The sequence below is a fragment of the Muntiacus reevesi genome, chromosome 2 (genome assembly GCF_963930625.1).
Source record: "Muntiacus reevesi chromosome 2, mMunRee1.1, whole genome shotgun sequence".
In the NCBI taxonomy this organism is placed as follows: domain Eukaryota; kingdom Metazoa; phylum Chordata; class Mammalia; order Artiodactyla; family Cervidae; genus Muntiacus; species Muntiacus reevesi.
This window is the reverse complement of record NC_089250.1, coordinates 275,096,657-275,116,175: the sequence shown is the minus strand read 5'-3', so window position 1 is coordinate 275,116,175 and position 19,519 is coordinate 275,096,657. Positions and strand designations below refer to the sequence as shown.

At 41.9% G+C, this 19,519-nt stretch overlaps 1 long non-coding RNA gene across 1 annotated transcript; it reads right to left on the bottom strand.

Annotated features, from left to right (window-relative positions):
- Window positions 1–301: 301 nt before the first annotated feature.
- LOC136161717 (uncharacterized) lies at window positions 302–13,978 on the bottom strand. The gene is made up of 3 exons (XR_010661762.1): window positions 13,953–13,978; window positions 13,272–13,484; window positions 302–938 (listed from the first exon to the last, which is right to left on the bottom strand). It is a non-coding gene; the product is annotated as an uncharacterized lncRNA (long non-coding RNA).
- Between the last annotated feature and the right edge of the window lie 5,541 nt (window positions 13,979–19,519).

The window sequence follows — 19,519 nt, the reverse complement described above, 5'->3', positions numbered from 1 at the left end:
ATGTATAATTGGTTCTCTTTGCTGTTTAGGAGCACACAATTGGAAAAAAGCTATATTCCAATTAGAACTTTTAATAAGGATTTCTTTATATAACCTAAAAATTGTCATAGTTTGAATCAACCATTAATAGTATAGTGGAAAATGTGCTGAGAGTTCATGTCAATATATTTTAAAATTCTATGAGGTAAAAGAATATAATAAGGTATTTTAGCAAGTTAGAATTAGATCAATACACTAAAGATATTTAATATGAGATCATAAAAGTAAAAGAGAAACTTTGAAGTCAACATGAGATGTGCATTCTTTCATTTTCACAAGGTTTTGCTTTCTGCAGTGAAAAATTACTTGAATTTGAAATTTATTTAGAAGGTCATATATGTCGCTCCCAGTGAATAAGAAATTATAAATCAGAGAATAGAAACCCATACCCAGTATTCCCAGAAGTTTGGCAGTTTGTCTACCACTCCACTTACACATTTCTGTCCAGAGGTAGAGGGAAACTTGAAAACGACTGTCATACAGTTACTCAGAAATGGGCAGAGTTTTTCTAGGGCCCCAAAGAAATTGAAGAGCAATTAATGAGTGCAGTTTGTCACAAGCCAAGAGGAGACTTTTAGTTCACACTGTGATGGAGAAAAGTAATCACTGGAGATAAATTCATGAATGATATAAGAGACAGAATGAGGCAAGTGATACATTTCTATGACACTAGCAGACACAAACCCAGGTTTTCAAAAACCACTTCCACTGAAGCGAATCTTCCAAAGCCATGTGATGAAGGATGAATTCCTCGCAGCTCCTTGGACCACTCATCTGAGTCTTCATCTCCATCCATTCATAACTCCCTGGGTAAAAGGCTGTTGTCTCCATTCTCCTTATATTCCTTGGATCCTTCAATTGTTCCAGAAAGGTGACCAGGTTCAGTTTAGAGACAAGCCCTGTTGATCAGAGAAAGGAAAATTTGTGTTGTTAGAGATTTATTAGTATCGAATCCAGTTTGTATTCAGGTGAGACGACAACGCATTTTCTCCTAGAAAACATTTCCTGAAATACTTTATTCAAAGCCATCATACAATAGTAACAAACACCTAACAATCAGATCCTGACATTCTGGTCAACTAGTACTAAGGCAAATGTAAGTAGTATCGATGTGAAATTAAGAAAGTGTGCATCTATTTAATGCCACAGAACTTACACAATTACCGCTAACCTAGAATGAAGGAGGCAGAGTACCTCAAGGAAGAAAAACATCACCAGCATAACGAGTCATCATGAATCATCACTTTTCTTCCTAAAGTCACAAATACCCATTTTCCCCTAGAAAGCAGAGACCTGGAACTACTGTGGGAAGCAGAAAATGCCAGAAAACATTCTTGGAATGACAGAACAAAAACCCAGTGGGTGGATAAGCGATTCTGGAAGGCAGTTATCCTTACCCAAGGAGGCCAGGTTCCCGTAATTCTCTAACAACACGTCCCTGTACAATTCCCGCTGACCGAGGTCCAGGCACTCCCACTCCTCTTGAGTGAAATCTATGGTCACATCCCTGAACGTCAGCCATCCTTGAAATACAAAGTACAGATGCCATGTGGCCGTGAGAAGTCTTCCTAATGTGACCCAAGATGAATACAGGAAGTTCAGAGACCTGGTCGTGAAGTAGTGCCTTGGCTGGTGCTACAAAAGATATTTTTTACACAGTAATCTTTTCTACCCAATTTCTAATGTGAAGAACAGAGGATGAGTTATGATCCACAAAGCATTAGAGAAACTACTCTCATCTGGAAAAGCAATTATAAAACCATCTGGGAAACATTAGCATATTTATTTTTCAGTGTTCTACTCGTGTGACATAGGATACATTGTTTACCAAAGAAACAGGATTTTTTTTTTTTTTTAAGTGTATTCTGAGACAAGAGTTCTGAAGTGGGGCCAAAGTGCCACATTTTTAGCAAGGTTATTTGAGTTAGTAATGTTGAAAATTCTGCTCGATGAATGACGATTTTGAATCGCAAGGAAATAGAATAGCAAGGTAAGAATTCATACTTAAGTTGGAACTTTAATTGTTTTACAAATTTTAATAGGTCGAATAGAATAGTAAATTAAAAGATGCTTAGTCCTTGGAAGGAAAGCTATGACCAACCTAGACAGCATATTAAAAAGCAGAGACATTACTTTGCCAACAAAGGTCCATCTAGTAGAGCCTATGGTTTTTCCAGTTGTCATGTATGGATATGAGAGTTGAACTGTGAAGAAAACTGAGCACGGAAGAATTGATGCTTTTGAACTGTGGTGTTGGAGAAGACTCTTGAGAGTGCCTTGGATTGTAAGGAGATCCAAGCAGTCCATCCTAAAGGAGATCAGTCCTGGGTGTTCACTGGAAGGACTGATGCTGAAGCTGCAATACTTTGGCCACCTCATGCTAAGAGTTGACTCATTGGAAAAGACCCTGATGCTGGGAGTGACTGGGGGCAGGAGGAAAAGGGGATGACAGGGGATGAGATAGCTGGATGGCATCACCGACTCGATGGACATGAATTTGAGTACACTCCGGGAGTTGGTCATGGACAGGGAGGCCTGGTGTGCTGTGATTCATGGGGACATAGAGAGTCGGACACACCTGAGCGACTGAACTGAACTGAACTGAATAGGATAGTAACCTTTCTTGTGGTCTGGGCTCGGGTTGGAAAAGAATTTCCAGACATGAGACAAAATGAGAGGGAAATAAAGTTTATTAGAACGGGGGACGCTGTTAGAACAGCAGGCCAGTTCAAATGAGAAAGGATGTTGATCAGGGGTCCTCAGTCCACTTGCATAGCCAGGGTACAAAGAGTGGGATAGGGGTCTTGTTGATCATTTGCTGAATGGATGAGGCACATATACTAGGTGGGAGGCAGAGTAAGAAAAATACATTCTCCTTATGGGGTAGGAGGGGAGACAGTTTATGCTGCTCAGAAGGACCTGAAATCCATCAACAGCTACAACGTGGGGGAGGGAAAGATGCTAAGGGGTCTTGTTTTTCCATTCCTGCATTCCAAGACCCTCCTTGGTTTTATCTACTCTTTTGTCCCTGGGTCACCACATACCTCCCTCTCTTTATTTTTAGGGCCAATACTTTGGCCCTTGTTTGTACCCTGTTCATGTCTAACTATCTACCCACTTCCCTTGTCACACATTTGGGATTCCAGTTTCAAGGAAAAAGGGGCGATGACCGCTCTGGCTTCTTCAGGCTGAGCAGGGGTGCCATGGGAATCTGAGTTCCCTTTGCCTGTTCTGTCAGGGTGCATTTATGGAAGGCAATGAGAGTCCATGGAATGATAAGGTGACTTGTTTCCACATTGTCTAGGTGTTGGTCAGGGAATATTCTTGCACGACCACTTGGACATTTGTGGTATTTTAGAAGAAACAAACTTTACAAGAAAGTTGGGTACTCTTTTGCCCCCTTCTGATGCCTATGTCAGAAGTTTTCTCTATCTCCTTTATACTTTAATAAAACTTTATTTAAAAAAAAATACTAAAGTTAAGGGTACATGACCCAAAGATGAAAAAAAGTAGAAAAGTTGCTCATAGGCTAGCCAGGAGAACCAGGACTGGACATTGGTTCGTGACGCTAGTGTTGCTCTAGGCACAAGAAGAAGCAAGAATTTGTGCTCATAAAATCTTTACCTGAAAGTATCTGACTATCAGAAGGCCAGTTCTTCTGGGTTTTTCCCAGAGCACAGAGTGCCTTATTTCTGATCTCTACTCTGAACTCCTTTTGTGGGATGTTGAAAGTCAGGAACTTGCAGTGGTCATGATGTCATCTTTGTAGAGACAGCTGGCAGAGTCCAGTCAGCAGAGTCCCTTTGTAGCCACATATTTGACCATGCTTTGGGGGCATTTCTTGGCCATTGTGTCCCACAGCACTGGGAAGGCTCATTCCCAGGCCTAGGGAAGGTTCCACTGATAGACCACTCAATGTGCTGTTTCTAGAGCAGGCCTTGTGAGTAGCAAAAGTCTTTGGATCATACTTGTCTTACTAGCCTCTTGGTCCCAGAGAATATTCCCTCTTGTTCCTTCTTCCCATATCTAGAGTTACATTATTACAACAATTAATAGCATATGGAACTGCATATCAACATTTTATCACAGGCTCAGTCACAGATTTAGTAACCTAAGAAACCATCTTCTGAAAGAAGCAACATAGAAAATATAGCTATAGCTAGCAGTTAGTAGTCAGGTCATAAGTAAGAATGGTAAATCAAGAACTTTCATTAGGTAGAGCAGTATACCCCAGGTCATCTGACTGGTTGTATCTCATGGTTGTAAATCACGGAGCATCTAATCTTTATCTGAAAATTGTTTACTGAGATTAGCTTTAGAAAAAAACTTATAGTATCCTTTTTAACAATTTAATTAAATCTTTAAGAAATATAACATAACAAGAAACTATCTCAGAAGTAAGTCTTAGTAAACACTAGACTTTAATTAACAAAACTAGAAACTTAGTTTAACAATGAACAAAATTTAATATTCAGTGAAACAATTTTTTTTCTTTATGAGGGCATTAACCCTGTAGCCAGGGAAGGCTTTAACACATCAAATAAAAGTGAGACTTGTCAGGGAACTGGGAGAAGCCAGGCAGCCATCTTGGATTTCCCATAGCACTGACTCTTTGATTTACATCTATTGTTCACCCATTTTTAATTCTGCGATTCAGGAGCAGGCTATGGCCATGTTTTAAGGACATCAGGATGGCAAAAGCATAACCATGAGGGGTTATTTTTTTACAAGAAGAATGAGCTTTGTTTACATGTACCATAATCTTAAGTAATGCTTATTTACTTTACCAAAGTAACAAAAGATTTTTAAAATGAATATAAATCACTTAAAGGCAAAGAAATTCATAATGTCTTCTTGAAAGCTGCATTCTAAGAAAACTCTGTTCTATTAGCATAGAGAGAAGACTAAATTCCAGTCTGGTACCAGCTTACCAGATAGCAAACAAAACTTGTTCATCGGTTAACCATAAAAAATCTTTTCCATAAATCATGAAGTAGCACTATTCTTACAAAGGCATCAGAGTGAAACCACCAAAGGCATGTTTAAATCTGATAAAACTGCAACTGACAATGTAGCTTGGTCATTGCTATGACTTGTAACACTTTAACAGGATAACTAGAATTAGAGTTGACCACATTTTATTAGGGCATATCAGATCTATATGAACTCCACATAAGTTTAGGATATCTATATTAGTAACATCCACCATATAGTATAATCTGAGAAGATTTATCACCCCTTCAACAGTACTTCCCATATAATTTAACATGTCCAATGAACGCAGGTAGTTTAATAGCTCCCTGGGATGTCTCAGGGGCCCTCTGAAGAATTCCAAAGTCAGCAAGAAGTCAAGTTATTTAGGAAGTTTTGTTGACCAATATCAAAAGGGGTATAAAACTCAAGTCAGATAAAATCATATAGATCGCTCGGAAATATTATATTCACATAGCCAAAGTAACAAAGAAGATTTCAAAGGTAAACATAGAGCAGATCACTTCAGAAGTAAAGGAACTTAAAATCCATCATCAAAGGCAGCTCAACATCTCAAGAAAACGTATTTATGAACAAAACTCTTCCCTTGGGGTCCACTTTCCATGAAACCTTCTTATCACTTTCTGTGCCCATTAGTTTGTTCTCCCACCCTGAAACAGCCACCTGTAAGTCAGACCTACTTGCTTTTCCCTTCATAAAATGTAATTTCATTCCTCATACCTTCTTTACTGAAAATATACATCCTACTATCCTTAAGCAACCAAGAACTTGAGCATTCTGTACATTGGTGAACATAAATACCAGTGATAATTTCTAAAAAAAAAAAAAAAAAAAAAAAGTTCTAGAGAACATCTCAGGATGGCATCAAGCATTATTCATGAATAGTCCAAAATCTCTAGTTTCTCTGTAAGAGGAAGTTAGTCCTTAGGAATGAATGTTTCAGAATCTTCTTTTATTTGGAAATGACCTAGATATTCAATAAACTTCCATCACTTAGTTTAGCACAGTCCTAGAAATTCAGGTTACCACAATCTAGAGGATGTTTTAGACAGACATTTCTAAAGTATAATTATTCTTAAGAGTTTCTCTGAAAGCTCATATCTCTTTTACATTTTCTTTGAAGTTTTTTTTTTTCCTTTCCTAGAGATACTTTCCTTGTTGACAAACTTGTAACAGATATAAAAATATAACAACATTTAACTTATAATAAACCTAGGCACAATGAAAACACTGTGCTTAATGAGTCTTAGACATATCTACATTAGATTAGCAAACAAACATTAATACTCAGTATTTAATATTGAATATTTCCCAGTTCACATGCATCTGAAATTCATTTAGGTTAATTTCTCTTGCAGTTAAAACTGTCTGATTTGTAAGCGCTTACTTTTCTTTAGGCTAATTAAATTAGAACTCATTTACAACTTCAGCAATATTATGAAAATTAAAAAAAGAGCACACACTGAGACATACGTAAATCCAAACAGACAGACAGACAGAGACCTCATAGTTTCCTGCCTGAGAGTTAAAACATCTCATTGACCCTTTTTTGTTTGTTTGTTTGTTTGTTTGGCCTGATGTTCTGATTTGTCCAAGGCTGAGTGAGGTCTCAGGCAAAGTGGGGAGTATATTTCAAGGACTAGGAAAGGGTTAACTTCAACCTTTTCCCTAGGCAGGCCTTTTAACAAGCTAGTTGGTTTTAAATGCATATGCAAAAAGAAACGATTTTGTAGTTTCCAAGGGAAAGAAAATTTCATTTTAACCAGTTTTCTCTAGAGTCTAAAGAATGTCAGGGTCATCCTGTGTCAAAAAGCCATTATTTGTTTCTGTAGTCTTAGTTTTCTAGCTAAAATATAGACCAAATAATGCTCAAATTGACTCTGATATCAGGGGCAGCTCAGCTGATAAAAATTTTGGACTGTCCCTCTGGTGGGAACTGAGGTCTTTGTCCCATGAGGAGAATCTGAAGGGTTAAGGGAATTTGCAGGAGTGGGTGAAGCTTGGTCCTTCCCAGCCCTGAGAAACAGGAGTAGTCAGAAGGGAGTTCTTTGGGATGTTCAGGAGTGGGGGAAGTTTGCTCCCCTCTCCACCTGAGAGATAAGCTTCCTTCGAAGGGGATTCTTTAGAATGATAGGACAGTTTTTGATCCTTCAGGCTTTGGAATATAGGAGAAAGACCTGGACCAAAAGGAATCTCAGAATCTTTTCCGAGAGATCATGTGGATTTGAAAGGTCGAGTAGGGGTCATCTAGGAAATCTGTGGGAGAGAGACAGAGGGGCACAGGAGACAGGCAGGCAACAGAACAGAAGGAAATTTGAGTCCTTTCCCGTCCTTTGGCAAAACCTGGTGTGCCACTCAGAGGCCATTTCTGGGGGGACCCTCGTTTGTGTAGGAGCCAGGCCTTTTGGAGGGTCAACATTTCCCAGTTTCTGAGAATGGAGCCGAGGGTTGAGTATGAGAGAGCGTCCTGGGATGAGAGAGAACCCGCTCTTAGCCCACCTACCACAGAAGGGGCGAACCGAGTCACTGGCTGACAGGAAGGCGGCCCTTTTCCCCCGTCGTCTCTCCCTGCGACTGACGCACAAAATGGCCGCGCGGCCCAGCAGTCGCGTCCAACAGTGCAACGAGACCTGAGAGAGCCCTGCAGCGAGGCCACCAGGCGACACGGGCAGAGAAAGACAGAGATGCCCGGGAGCAACCTGGCGACTCACCGTTTGGTGATTCCCTGAAACGGGGAAGGCACGCTTGGGATGGCTCAGAGGCAACACCCAGGCTCCCGTAAACCAATCCAGACCAGAAGGGAGAGAAGTGACAGTGACAGGGAAGAAGCCTGAGGAATCCGCCTTGCAATACATCCAGGAGGCGGTGGCCGGGGACGATGGTCTCTGTTTTGCTTCAACCACTATGGGCCTGACATGGTGGACGGAAGTTGTCTTGCTGGGGGCGGATGCCCTTGTGGCCTGATCCGTTCTCTGTCCCCCCATCCTCACATGGGAGTCTTTCTGGGGCAGGCGCCCTAGTGGCTTTTATGTGTCTGACCTGCGCCCACACAGTATTGGTTGGCATAGGCCTCACTTGCAAGAAAGGCAAAGGAGAGACCCTCACCCATTCAAGCGGCAGCTACTTGGGGTGCAGTGGGCAGTGAGGCCTTTACAACACTCCAGAGGGTAACCCTGGCCAGAGTGCCTCAGCTGCTGCCACAGCACTTGCTGTTGGCAGAGGGTCCCTATGAGGAAGGAGGAGCAAGGAGATGGGGAAGAGACTCTAAGTCCCCAGACAAGCCACCCAAAATGTCATGGTCTGGGTGCGAGTTGGAAGAGAATTTCCAGACATGAGACAATAAGGGTCTGGTTTTTTAGTTTCTGCATTCTAAGACCCTCCTTGGTTTTATCTGCTCTTCACTCTTGGGGTAACCAGAACCTTGGCAGAAAGAATCATTTTAGCTATTTAGTATATATTCAATATCTTTCTGATGGTTTTTATCAGAGTCTTGAAAGGACAAGAGAAATAACTAAAAATCAGTAAAGTTGCTCTTGTACCTTTTGGCACATATTTTAACAAACAGCCATTAAATAGCAGAACTTAAATTTCACTTTAGTTTATGTACTTTAGACTTTAGCTAATAAAACACAGAGAGATTCACAGAGACAACACTGAAAAAAGTTGATAGAATTTTCTGTAACTGTAAAGAATACTAAAGACAAGAAAAGGTTTAGTCACTCAGTCCTGTCTCATTCTCTGTGACCCCATGGACTCTAACTGGCCAGATTCCTCTGTACAAGAAATCCCTAAGCAGGGATACTGCAATGGGTAGTCATTCCCTTCCCCAGAAGTTCTTCAAAAAACAAAGCAAAAAGAAAAGAAGAAGAAAAAATTGATCAAGTCATGTTAATATATTCATACATACAGTCCAGTTCAGTTGCTCAGTCAGGTCCGACTCTTTGCGATCCCATGGCCCACAGCACGCCAGGCCTCCCTGTCCATCATCCACTCTAGGAGCTTCCTCAAACTCATCTCCACTGAGTACAGACATACACTCAAATGGGGCTATGTGCTCATTAGGAGGAAGAGAGAAAATTTTTCATGTCACTAAACTCAGGTAATTTTGAATGGATTAAAATGTATATAATGCGAGAGGATGATACTCTTGATTTGCACTAAACTGTATGTTAATTTTAATACAGTTGAGCATAGATTAGGACTAATTAGATTCTTGTAAACATTTTGGAAAATAGAAAACTGTGATGAGACTCTGTGATGTGAGCATGGAGAGTACTGGAAAAGATCAGACCTGGGCTTGGGATGAAATCCCCCACTCCCAAAACCCAGCATCTCTGCTAAACACACCTGAGTGTTCATCTTCCAAAGCAGAAAGAAAGTAAGAAGACATGGAGTTATGCCATTAATTGTGTGAGTTTAGGCACATCCCTCACTTATTCTTTACAAGACACTTGTTCAAGTCAAATGGGGGAAAAAAAAAAAAAATCATAGCATGGGAATCTCACATAAACACCTAAAGTAGTGAACATGAGTCATGTGGTAAGAAGTACATGAGGAATGCATTATCACTGCATGGGTATTTTGGCACTATATGGAAACTATGACCTGAATCTATCATTAAAAAAATGTTAGTTCAGGGACTTTGTGATGATCCAGCGACTAAGATCCTGAGCTCCCAATGCAGAGAGCTCTGGTTCTTTCCCTGATCAGCAAACTAGATCTCACGTGCTATGGCTAAGAGTCTACATGTCACAACCAAAGAACCCGAAAATTACAAGGATGACTGAAGATCCTACCTGCCACAAGAAGACCCAGTGTAGCCAAAAAAATAAATATTTTAAAAATGTGTTGTAAGCAAATTTAACTTCATATATGACTTCCCTGATCTGTAGCCTAACGTTGCAGTCCTTTAATGGCCCCGAACCGGGTGGTCCGGAGTCGACAATAAGAAAGCAAAAGACAAAAAGAGGCTGATATTCCCTGGTTTATGCAGAGAACCTATAAAGCCCTTGACACAGGGCTTGTACCACTCACGAAGGCACAGGGCATCCTCTCAAGGAAGTCTTGAAAGCCCGGGTGAGAAAGTTAGCTCGTCAGGTTTCCATGCTCCAGAGAATTAGACTGAGAGGGAGACAAAGAGAGTGAGAGAGAGTGAGAGAAAGAAAGAAAGACACAGAGACCCAAGCTCTGATGGAACAAGAGTGATTTAATGATCTTTGTGTGAGCATATACAGGCTGTTAAGGAATTTCTTTGACAATAATAAAGATCAGAAAACCAAACATATAGTAACCATTACCAAGGAAACAAGGAATTAACATTGGTCATAAGGTCAGAAGAAAACCCGTATCTCAAGACGGATGGTCCTGACTAAGCAGATTTACTTAAGGGAAAGAGTTTACTGAAAGAACTCCATGCAGGCGATTCATCTCATTATCTCAGTCCTGGGAGCAGGACTGAACTGGTGTTAGAGTATAATATGACTTTTACACAGCAATATTTTCTACCGTAATCCTAAGCCAAAAAAAGATGAGAAATGACCCACAAACCATTTCAGAAACTATTCTGATCTGGAAAAGAGATGATAAAATAATAAGAACAATATTGGCATATTTATTTTTGAGTGTTGTATTTGTATGACACACGATGAACTGTCTGTCAAGGAAACAGGGAATATTTCTAAAAAGCATACTCTGACCCAAGAGTTCTTGAGTGGGACAAATGTGCCATTTCTTTTAGCAAGCTTAACTTTTTTCTTAGTATTGTTAACAAGCTTCTTTTCACTAGTGGTGTTCAAAATTCTGCTCCATGAATGACCATTTTGAATAGTTACCAAATACAATAGTCAGGTAAGCATTCATGCTTACTTTTGAACTTCAAGTGTTTTACACATTTTACAGTTCAAATATGATAGCATCCTCAGTAGCAACAATCATTTTAACTATTTAGGATATGCTATTTATCTTTCTCAGAGTTTTGACAGAGTCTTCCAATTATGTTGCTGTTCCACCTTTTTGCAACTATGTAGCAAACATTCCGTAAACAGCTTAAATTTACGTCACTTTATGTACTCTAAACTTTAATAACACACAGACGAATACATAGGGACAACTCTAAAGAAAGTTCACAGAAGTTTCTCTAACTGTAAAGAATACAAGAAAAATAACTGACCAAATCATATGAACATTTCCATGCATACATCTATTAAAATGGAACTATATATTCATTTCACTAAAATGAAACAATTGAAGGCCATGGAAAATATGTAAGAACAGTTTTCAAAGGTTAGAATCAATAAAAATATTCATGAACTGATGATGGCTTTTAAATAAGCCCTAGGTTTCTGCCTGCACACACAGATGCACACATAAACACACTTCAGGTAAAAGTAAGCTTCCATAAGTAACAGATCTTTTGGAAGAAATATTTTTAATTCGCCTTTCTTTAAAAAAAAAAAAAAAAGAAAAAAAAACTCATGTATTTTAGAATTTATGGTAAAACAAGCATTTACAAATTGTGCATGAATGCATGTTAAGTGACATGTTTCACATCTAACACTTTGCGACCCCATGGACTGTAGCCATCCAGACTCCTCTGTTCATGGGATTTCCCAGGCAAGAATACTGGAGGGGGTTGCCATTTCCTTCTCCAGGGGACCTTCCTAACCCGGGGATCAAACCCAGTTCTCCTGCATTGGCAGGCGGATTCTTTACCACTGAGTCACCCGGGTTCACTGAAAACAAATTTTTCTCTTTAGTAAGAATGATCAAAAACACAATATGAGAAATAGTGTACATTTTATTAGCAAATATACCATGACACCTATGTAGAACACATTTCCAGACCTATGTGAAGAAACTGTAAACCTTTACTGAAGCACATCAAGTCTGAATATCACAAGTTTTACTTGGAAGATGTGGTGACATAAAGACTTCAGTGACTCCAAATTCAGAACAATTGAAACTCAAAACAAACATGGATATTTCAAGTATAAGGCTCAGCTGTATCTAGGAGAGCCAACATAATTTTGAATTTAAAAATGAAAAAAACGTAAATAGAGGGAAATTACAGATTTCTGTAATTACAATCTGTAAATCTGTAATTCTGCCAAATTACAGATGAAGTTATAACTGTATAGACTAGTAAAACTTCAAAATAAATGAAGCAAAATAGTTACAATGTAGCCAAAGAAGCTCACCTAAAGAGAGACTTAGAGACATTGTTTTGAACAATAAAATAGAATGTAAACACAGCAAAATATTTTTTTAATATTGCAACAGGTGAGGTATTCCAAAGTAACAACAAAAATCAGAGGTGGAAAAAAAGTCAAAGGGCATAAAGGAAAGATTTAGGTTTCAGCGTTGTGTAATAAAGAATTTAGGGACTTGCCTGATGGTCCACTAGTGAGAACTTTCCCTGTCAATGCAGAGGACACAGGTTCCATCCCTGGTCAGGGAAGATCCCACAAGCCTCGGAGCAACTAAGCTAGTGTGCCACAACTGCTGAAGCCCACATCCTCCAGAGCCTGCCAGGGATTAATACAACGACTGAACCCGTGCCTTAGAGCCAGAGCTGCACAAGAAGATAGTGGCCCCTCCTAATCACAACAGAGAAAGCCCAAGACCATCAGAAAAATCCCAGTATAGCCAAAACTAAATAAATACCCAAACAAAACAACAACAAAAAAAGAATTTGGCAGGCTTTGGTCCCCAGGTTCTGGAAGTTTGTTAACTACGCTTGGAATTTAACTTTTTTTTTTTTTTTTTTCTCTCTCGGAATTTCCTTAGTGACTGAAGTAGCTTTATTACTCTCCGTGGGCCCTGATAATTTATGCTAACAACATGACCTACGGTCGGCTCCTAGTTTAATAATGAGATGACTCAGGTGGTGAGGCTGGGCATTTCACATAGACCAACGAAGTGACTAGAGATTTGGGGCTTTGAGCCAGGTGGGCTGATTAGCCAAACCTCTAAGGAGGGGAGAATGCTGGAGATGTTATCAATTCCACCTATGTAGCTAAACCCCAATAAAAACTTGGGACTTAAAAGCTTGAGTGAGCTTCTGTGCCTGGCAATACTCTGTCTTCTGTCACACCGATATGCCAGGAGGGCAATGGGTCCCTTGGGATGATGACTATGGGTAGGTTCAAACAAACCCACTCAGAAGTCAAGGAGCTTATCAAGTCCAAAGAAACAGCATTTCAGCAAAGAGAGACAGAACAAACACGGACTATGCCTCTTACCTGGGAATGAGTCATTTCTGCCTCCTTGTTTCCTTCTCCTCTGGTCTTCCTTCTCAGGTAAGATCAGTCTTGGGAAGTGACCCGAGTGTTGTAAACAGGCTGTTCAATACTTAGAAAACCACAGCGAGCTCCCTGTAACACAGCCCCACACAGAGGGAGGATCTCAACAGGTACAAATCACAATCCTCCACGGCCACTGACACAGCAGGGATTCTGGAACACAGAATCAAACGAGGTGTTTTTAGTTGTATTCTTTTCTTCAGAACTCGCGGCCCTTTCTGTGAAAACCACGCGTTCTAGGCTGACCCTCCCCTTCAAACCTTAGGCGAGACCCTGACCAAACTCCATACAGAATAGAGCCTCCTTCACCTCTTCGTGGATCAGGGACCTAGGGGTTGGGCAATGCAGGACTTGAAGCAGCGGTCTCTACAAGTTAGAAGGCAGAACTGCCAGAGAAGGACATGGACTCTAGAACGATGCTAACAGGAAGCGGACGTGGGCCCCAGGGACCCGGCAGCTAAGCTAACGGACCTCAGACCTTCTCAGGGCGATGCGAGGACACACTGGGGACAGGAAAATGGAGGCGGTACCCTGAACATCCGCAGAGACCCCCGAAACCCACGTGGGACAACAGGCCGTGGGACTACGACATCCGGGTTTTAAACTAACAAACAAACTCACCAGAACTTTCTGTCGCTCATTTAAACACAACTCCGGGTCTGCAGGATACTGCGCACGCGAGGGCGGAAAATCCGGTACAGAGGAAGTGAGTGCGCTGCCAGGGCCAAGGAGAGGTGACGTAAGGGAGAGGGTGGGACGAGGCCGGAAGCGCAGGTACGTAGGGCGGGGCCAGTGGGGGCGGAGCCTTACCTCCCTTCACCCCTCCCCAGTCCGTTTTGGGTCTGTTGGTCCTTCTGTCCAGCTGTGCTTCCTTTCTCTGCTTTTTATGCCTTTAAATCTCTTTGCCTTCCTCTGGAGCAGAGTTGCTTCCTGCCTTTTCTAAGTTAGTGTTTCACACAACTTAAGGCAAAAGAGAAGAATTTTAGAGCTGCCTCTATGGGAACCCGAGATGTTTACAGCAAGTTGAAAAACAGGGAAAATTCAAAAGCCCTTTGTGTGAGTGTGTGAAGATGGGTGTCTCCTCAGTGACGAAAAGTAGAACGTAATCACTTCAGCAGCAGCAGCAACAACAATTAACACAGGTGTATGGATGTGAGAGTTGGACTGTAAAGAAAGCTAAGCACTGAAGAATTGAGGCTTTTGAACTGTGGTGTTGGAGAAGACTCTTGAGAGTCCCTTGGACTGCAAGGAGATCCAAGCAATCCATCCTAAAGGAGATCAGTCCTGGGTATTCATTGGAAGGACTGATGCTAAAGCTGAAACTCCAATTCTGTGGCCACCTCATGCGATGAGTTGACTCATTGGAAAAGGCCCTGATGCTGGGAGGGATTGGGGGCAGGAGGAGAAGGGGACGACAGAGGATGAGATCGCTGGATGGCATCACCGACTCGATGGGCATGAGTTTGAGTAAACTTCAGGAGTTTGTGATTGACAGGGAGGCCTGGCGTGCTGCGATTCATGGGGTTGCAAAGAATCAGACATGACTGAGCGACTGAACTGGACTGAGGAACATATTTTGTGATATCAATCCTTGCATCTCATGACTAGAGAAGCACTAAATCCTTTCATGGTTATATCAGATCCTCATGATTAGCAAGAAACCTTCTGTAAAATGAGTGCTCAATGGCATTGAACTCCCCCTTCACCAAAACTTTATACATTGACCTTCCCCCACTGCCACTTTGGAGCAGTCCCTCACAACTATCTGAAGTTCTCCCTCCCAGGCGGCAGTCCACACTTTGCCCCAGTTCAGTCCAGTCGCTCAGTTGTGTCCCACTGTTTGAGGCCCATGGACTGCAGCATGTCAGGCTTCCCTGTCCATCACCAACTCCCAGAGGTTTCTCAAGCTCATGTCCATCGATTTGGTGATGCCATGCAACCATCTCATCCTGCCTTCAATCCTGCCCAGCATCAGGGTCTTTTCCAGTGAATCCTTTCTTTGCAGAAGGTGGCCAAAGTGTTGGAGTTTCAACTTCAGCAAGAAGAAAGCGATAAGGAACGATAGAGCCTCTTGCTGAAACTGTAAGAGAAGAGTGAAAAAGTTGACTTAAAACTCAACATTCAGAAAGCTAAAGTCATGGCATCCAATCCCATCACTTCATGGCAAATAGATGGGGAAACAATGAAAACATTTTGTCCCAAATAAAACTTAACTTGCAAATCTCAAGTTGAACATCTTTTTACTCAACACTAGCATCAGACTGTTTTCCAGTGAGTTGGCTCATTGTCAGATGGCCAAAGTGTTGGAGCTTCAGCCTCAGGATGAGACTTTCCAATGAATATTCAGGGATGATTTCCTTTAGGATTGACTGGTTTGCTGTCCTTGCAGTCCAAGGGACTCTCAGAAGTCTTCTCCAGCACCACAGTTAGAAAGCATCAATTCTTTGGTGCTCAGCCTTATTTATGGTCTAACTATTTCATCCATACATGACCAGAAGAAAAACCATAGCTTCTGGCAAAGTGATGTCTCTGCTTTTTAATATGCTGTCTAGATTTTTCATAGCTTTTCTTCCAAGGAGCAAGTGTCTTTTAATGTCATGGCTACAGTAAACATCCACAGTGATTTTGGAGCCCGACAAAAGTAATACAGTCACTGTTTCCACTTTTCCCCCATCTATTTGCCATGATGTGATGGGACTGGAGGCCATGATGTTAGTTTTTCTGAATGTTGAGATTTAAGCCAACTTTTTCACTTTCTTCTTGCACCCCTATCAAGAGCTTCTTTACTTCCTCTTTGCTTTCTGCCATTAAAGTGGTATTATCTGCGTATCTGAGATTGTTGATGTTTGTCAAGGAAATCTTGACTCTACCACAAAAGAAAGTGAAAATTGGTTGCACAGTCCTGTCCCACTCTTTGCAACCCCATGGACTGTAGCCCACTAGGCTCCTGTGTCCATGGCATTCTCCAGGCAAGAATACTGGAGCGGGTTGTCATTCCCTTCTCCAAGGGATCTTCCTGACCCAGGAATTGAACCCCAGTCCTCTGCATTGCAGGCAGATTCTTTACCAAGCAAGCCACTAGGAAAGCCCTACTACTAAAAATCCTTTTGTAAATGCAAGTCTCTGGGCTCAGGTGAAACAAAGCCAGCTATTGAGAACCACGGGCTATTTCCTACTCGCTAACTGCTGGTGGGGGTGAGGTTGGGGGCGAAGGGCCATGTGAGAGGAGTCCAGCTGCCTCATCTACCTTCTCTTATACCATACAAGGAATAAGGATGCGAACAATCGAGGAAGCAAGATTCCTTCCGGATAGCTAGATGCATATTAAAGAAATTATTTCAGTAAGCCTGGACACTTGCATCTTACCATACAGAGAAGATCACTAAAGCTCTTCATGTGAGGGATGTTTTTTTTAATTATTGTAACCTTTAGTAATCAGATTACCTGCCCCTTGCTGCAAACTTGTATACAGTCTCTCTCCTGCCCTGCCTCCTCAGAGTCAGCTGTCTCAAAATCACTTAACATACTGTCTCCTGGGGTCAAGACCTAACATTCCTACCAAATAAAACCTTATTCTCAACTTTGAGCTCGCATGTCTTTTTTTCTCAGCCGAGAGTTATGTCACTTATTACTTAACACAGGTCATTATTTCCTTTGTCGGCCATCAGATATGCACTTAGGCCATCATATTCACAGACATTTCTCCATTCCCACGCACACTTTTGGGCTTCCCAGGTGGCAATACTACTAAAGAATCCGCTGGTCAGTGCAGGAGGCCCAAAGACCTGGGCCTGATCCCTGGGTCGGGAAGATCCCCTGGAGGAGGAAATGGCACCCCACTTCAGTATTCTTGCCTGGGAATTCGCATGGACAGAGAGGCCTGGTGGACTCCAGTAAAAGGGGTCACAAAGACTCAGACATGACTAAGCGTCTAGGCACACGCATTTTTAATCCAGTGTTCACTGCTGCCCCTAGTTTATTTTCAAAGAAAGCTGTGATGGATATACCTTCAGGCTCCTGGTCTCTGAAGCTGGAGGTTCCTCACCTGCAGGCAGGTGGTCACAATGCAAGTCATTTTATGAAAATCTGTGTCCCCCAGGCTGCAGAGGGAGTGAAAAAAACTAAGTACTCAAGGTATCATGGGGCTCTCCAGGTGGCGCTAGTGGTAAAGAACCCACCTGCCAATGGGGAGATGTCAGAGATGCAGGTTTATCCCTGGGTTGGGAGTATCCCCTGGAGAAGGGCATGGCAACCCACTCCAGTATTCTTTCCTGGAGACTCCCCATGGGCAGAGAAGCCAGGGAGGGCCACACTCCATGGATTCCCAAAGATCTGGACATTACTGAACAATTTAGCATGCAGCAGACAGGGTATCGTTAGGAAGAATTCTGAGAACAAATCCTTCCAGCAACCGAAGACCCCCAGGTGATTCCCACCAAGCAGTCACTCGCCATCAGTTCAGTTCAGGTCGGTTCAGTCTCTCAGTCGTGTCTGACTCTTTGTGACCCCATAAACCGCAACATGCAAGACCTCCCAGTCCACGAACAACTCCCGGAGTCCACCCAAATGCATGTCCATTGAGTCGGTGATGCCATCCAACCATCTCATCCTCTGTCGTCCCCTTCTCCTCCCACGTTCAACCTTTTCCAGCCTCAGGATCTTTTCCAATGAGTCAGCTCTTCGCATCAGGTGGCCAAAGTATTTGAGTTTCAGCTTCAACATCAGTCCTACCAATGAACACCCAGGACTGATCTCCATTAGGATGGACTGGGTGGATCTCCGTGCAGTCCAAGGGACTCTCAAGTGTCTTCTCCAACACCACAGTTCAAAAGCAGCAATTCTTCTGTGCTCAGCTTTCTTTATAGGCCAACTCTCACATCCATACATGACCACTGAAAAAAAACATAGCCTTGACGAGACAGGCCTTTGTTGACAAAGTAATTCTGCTTTTTAATATGCTCTCTAGGTTGGTCATAACTTTCCTTCAAAGGAGTAAGCTTCTTTTCATTTCATGGCTGCAATCACTATCTGCAGTGATTTCGGAGCCCAGATGAATCAAGTCAGCCACTGTTTCCACTGTTTCCCCATCTATTTGCCATGAAATGATGGGACCGGAGGCCATGATCTTGGTTTTCTGATTGTTGAGCTTTAAGCCAACTTGTTCACTCTCCTCTTTCACTTTCATCAAGAAGCTCTATAGTTCTTCTTCACTTTCTGCCATAAGGGTGGTGTCATATGCATACCTGAGGTTATTGTTATTTCCCTTGGGATCTTGACTCCAGCCTGTGCTTCCTCCCACCCAGCATTTCTCATGATGTACTCTGCCTATAATTTGAATAAACCCGGTGACAATATAGAGCCTTGACGTACTCCTTTTCCTATTTAGAAACAGTCTGTTCTTCCATGTCCAGTTTTAACTGTTGCTTCCTGACCTACGTACAGGTTTCTCAAGAGGCAGGTCTGCTGGTCTGGTATTCCCATCTCTTTCAGAATTTTCCACAGTTTGTTGTGATCCAGAGAGTCAAAATCTTTGGTACAGTCAAGAAAGCAGAAATAGATGTTTTTCTGGAACTCTTGCTTTTTCGATGATTCAGCAGGTGTTGGCAATTTGATTGCTGATTCCTTTGCCTTTTCTAAAGCCATCCTGAACATGTGGAAGTTCATGGTTCACGTATTGCTGAAGCCTAGCTTGGAGAATTTTAAGCATCACTTAACTAGTGTGTGAGATGAGTGCAATTGTGCAGTAGTTTGATCATTCTTTGGCATTGCCTCTCTTTGGAATTGGAATGAAAACACCTTTTCCAGTCCTGTGGTCTCTGCTGAGTTTTCCAAATTTGAGGCCATATTGAGTGCAGCACTTTCTTTTTTTTTTCTTTTCAATTATTTTTATTAGTTGGAGTGAGCGCAGCACTTTCATAGCATCATCTTTTACAATTTGAAATAGCTCAAGTGGAATTTCATCACCCACACTAGCTTTGTTTGTAGTGATGCTTGCTAAGGGCCACTTCACATTGCAGGATGTTTGACTCTAGGTGAGTGACCACACCACCGTGATTATCTGGGTCATAAAGATCTTTTTTGTACAGTTCTTCTGTGTATTCTTACCACCTCTTCTTAATATCTTCTGCTTCTGTTAGGTCTATACCATTTCTGTCCTTTATTGAGCCCATCTTTGCTTGAAATGTTCC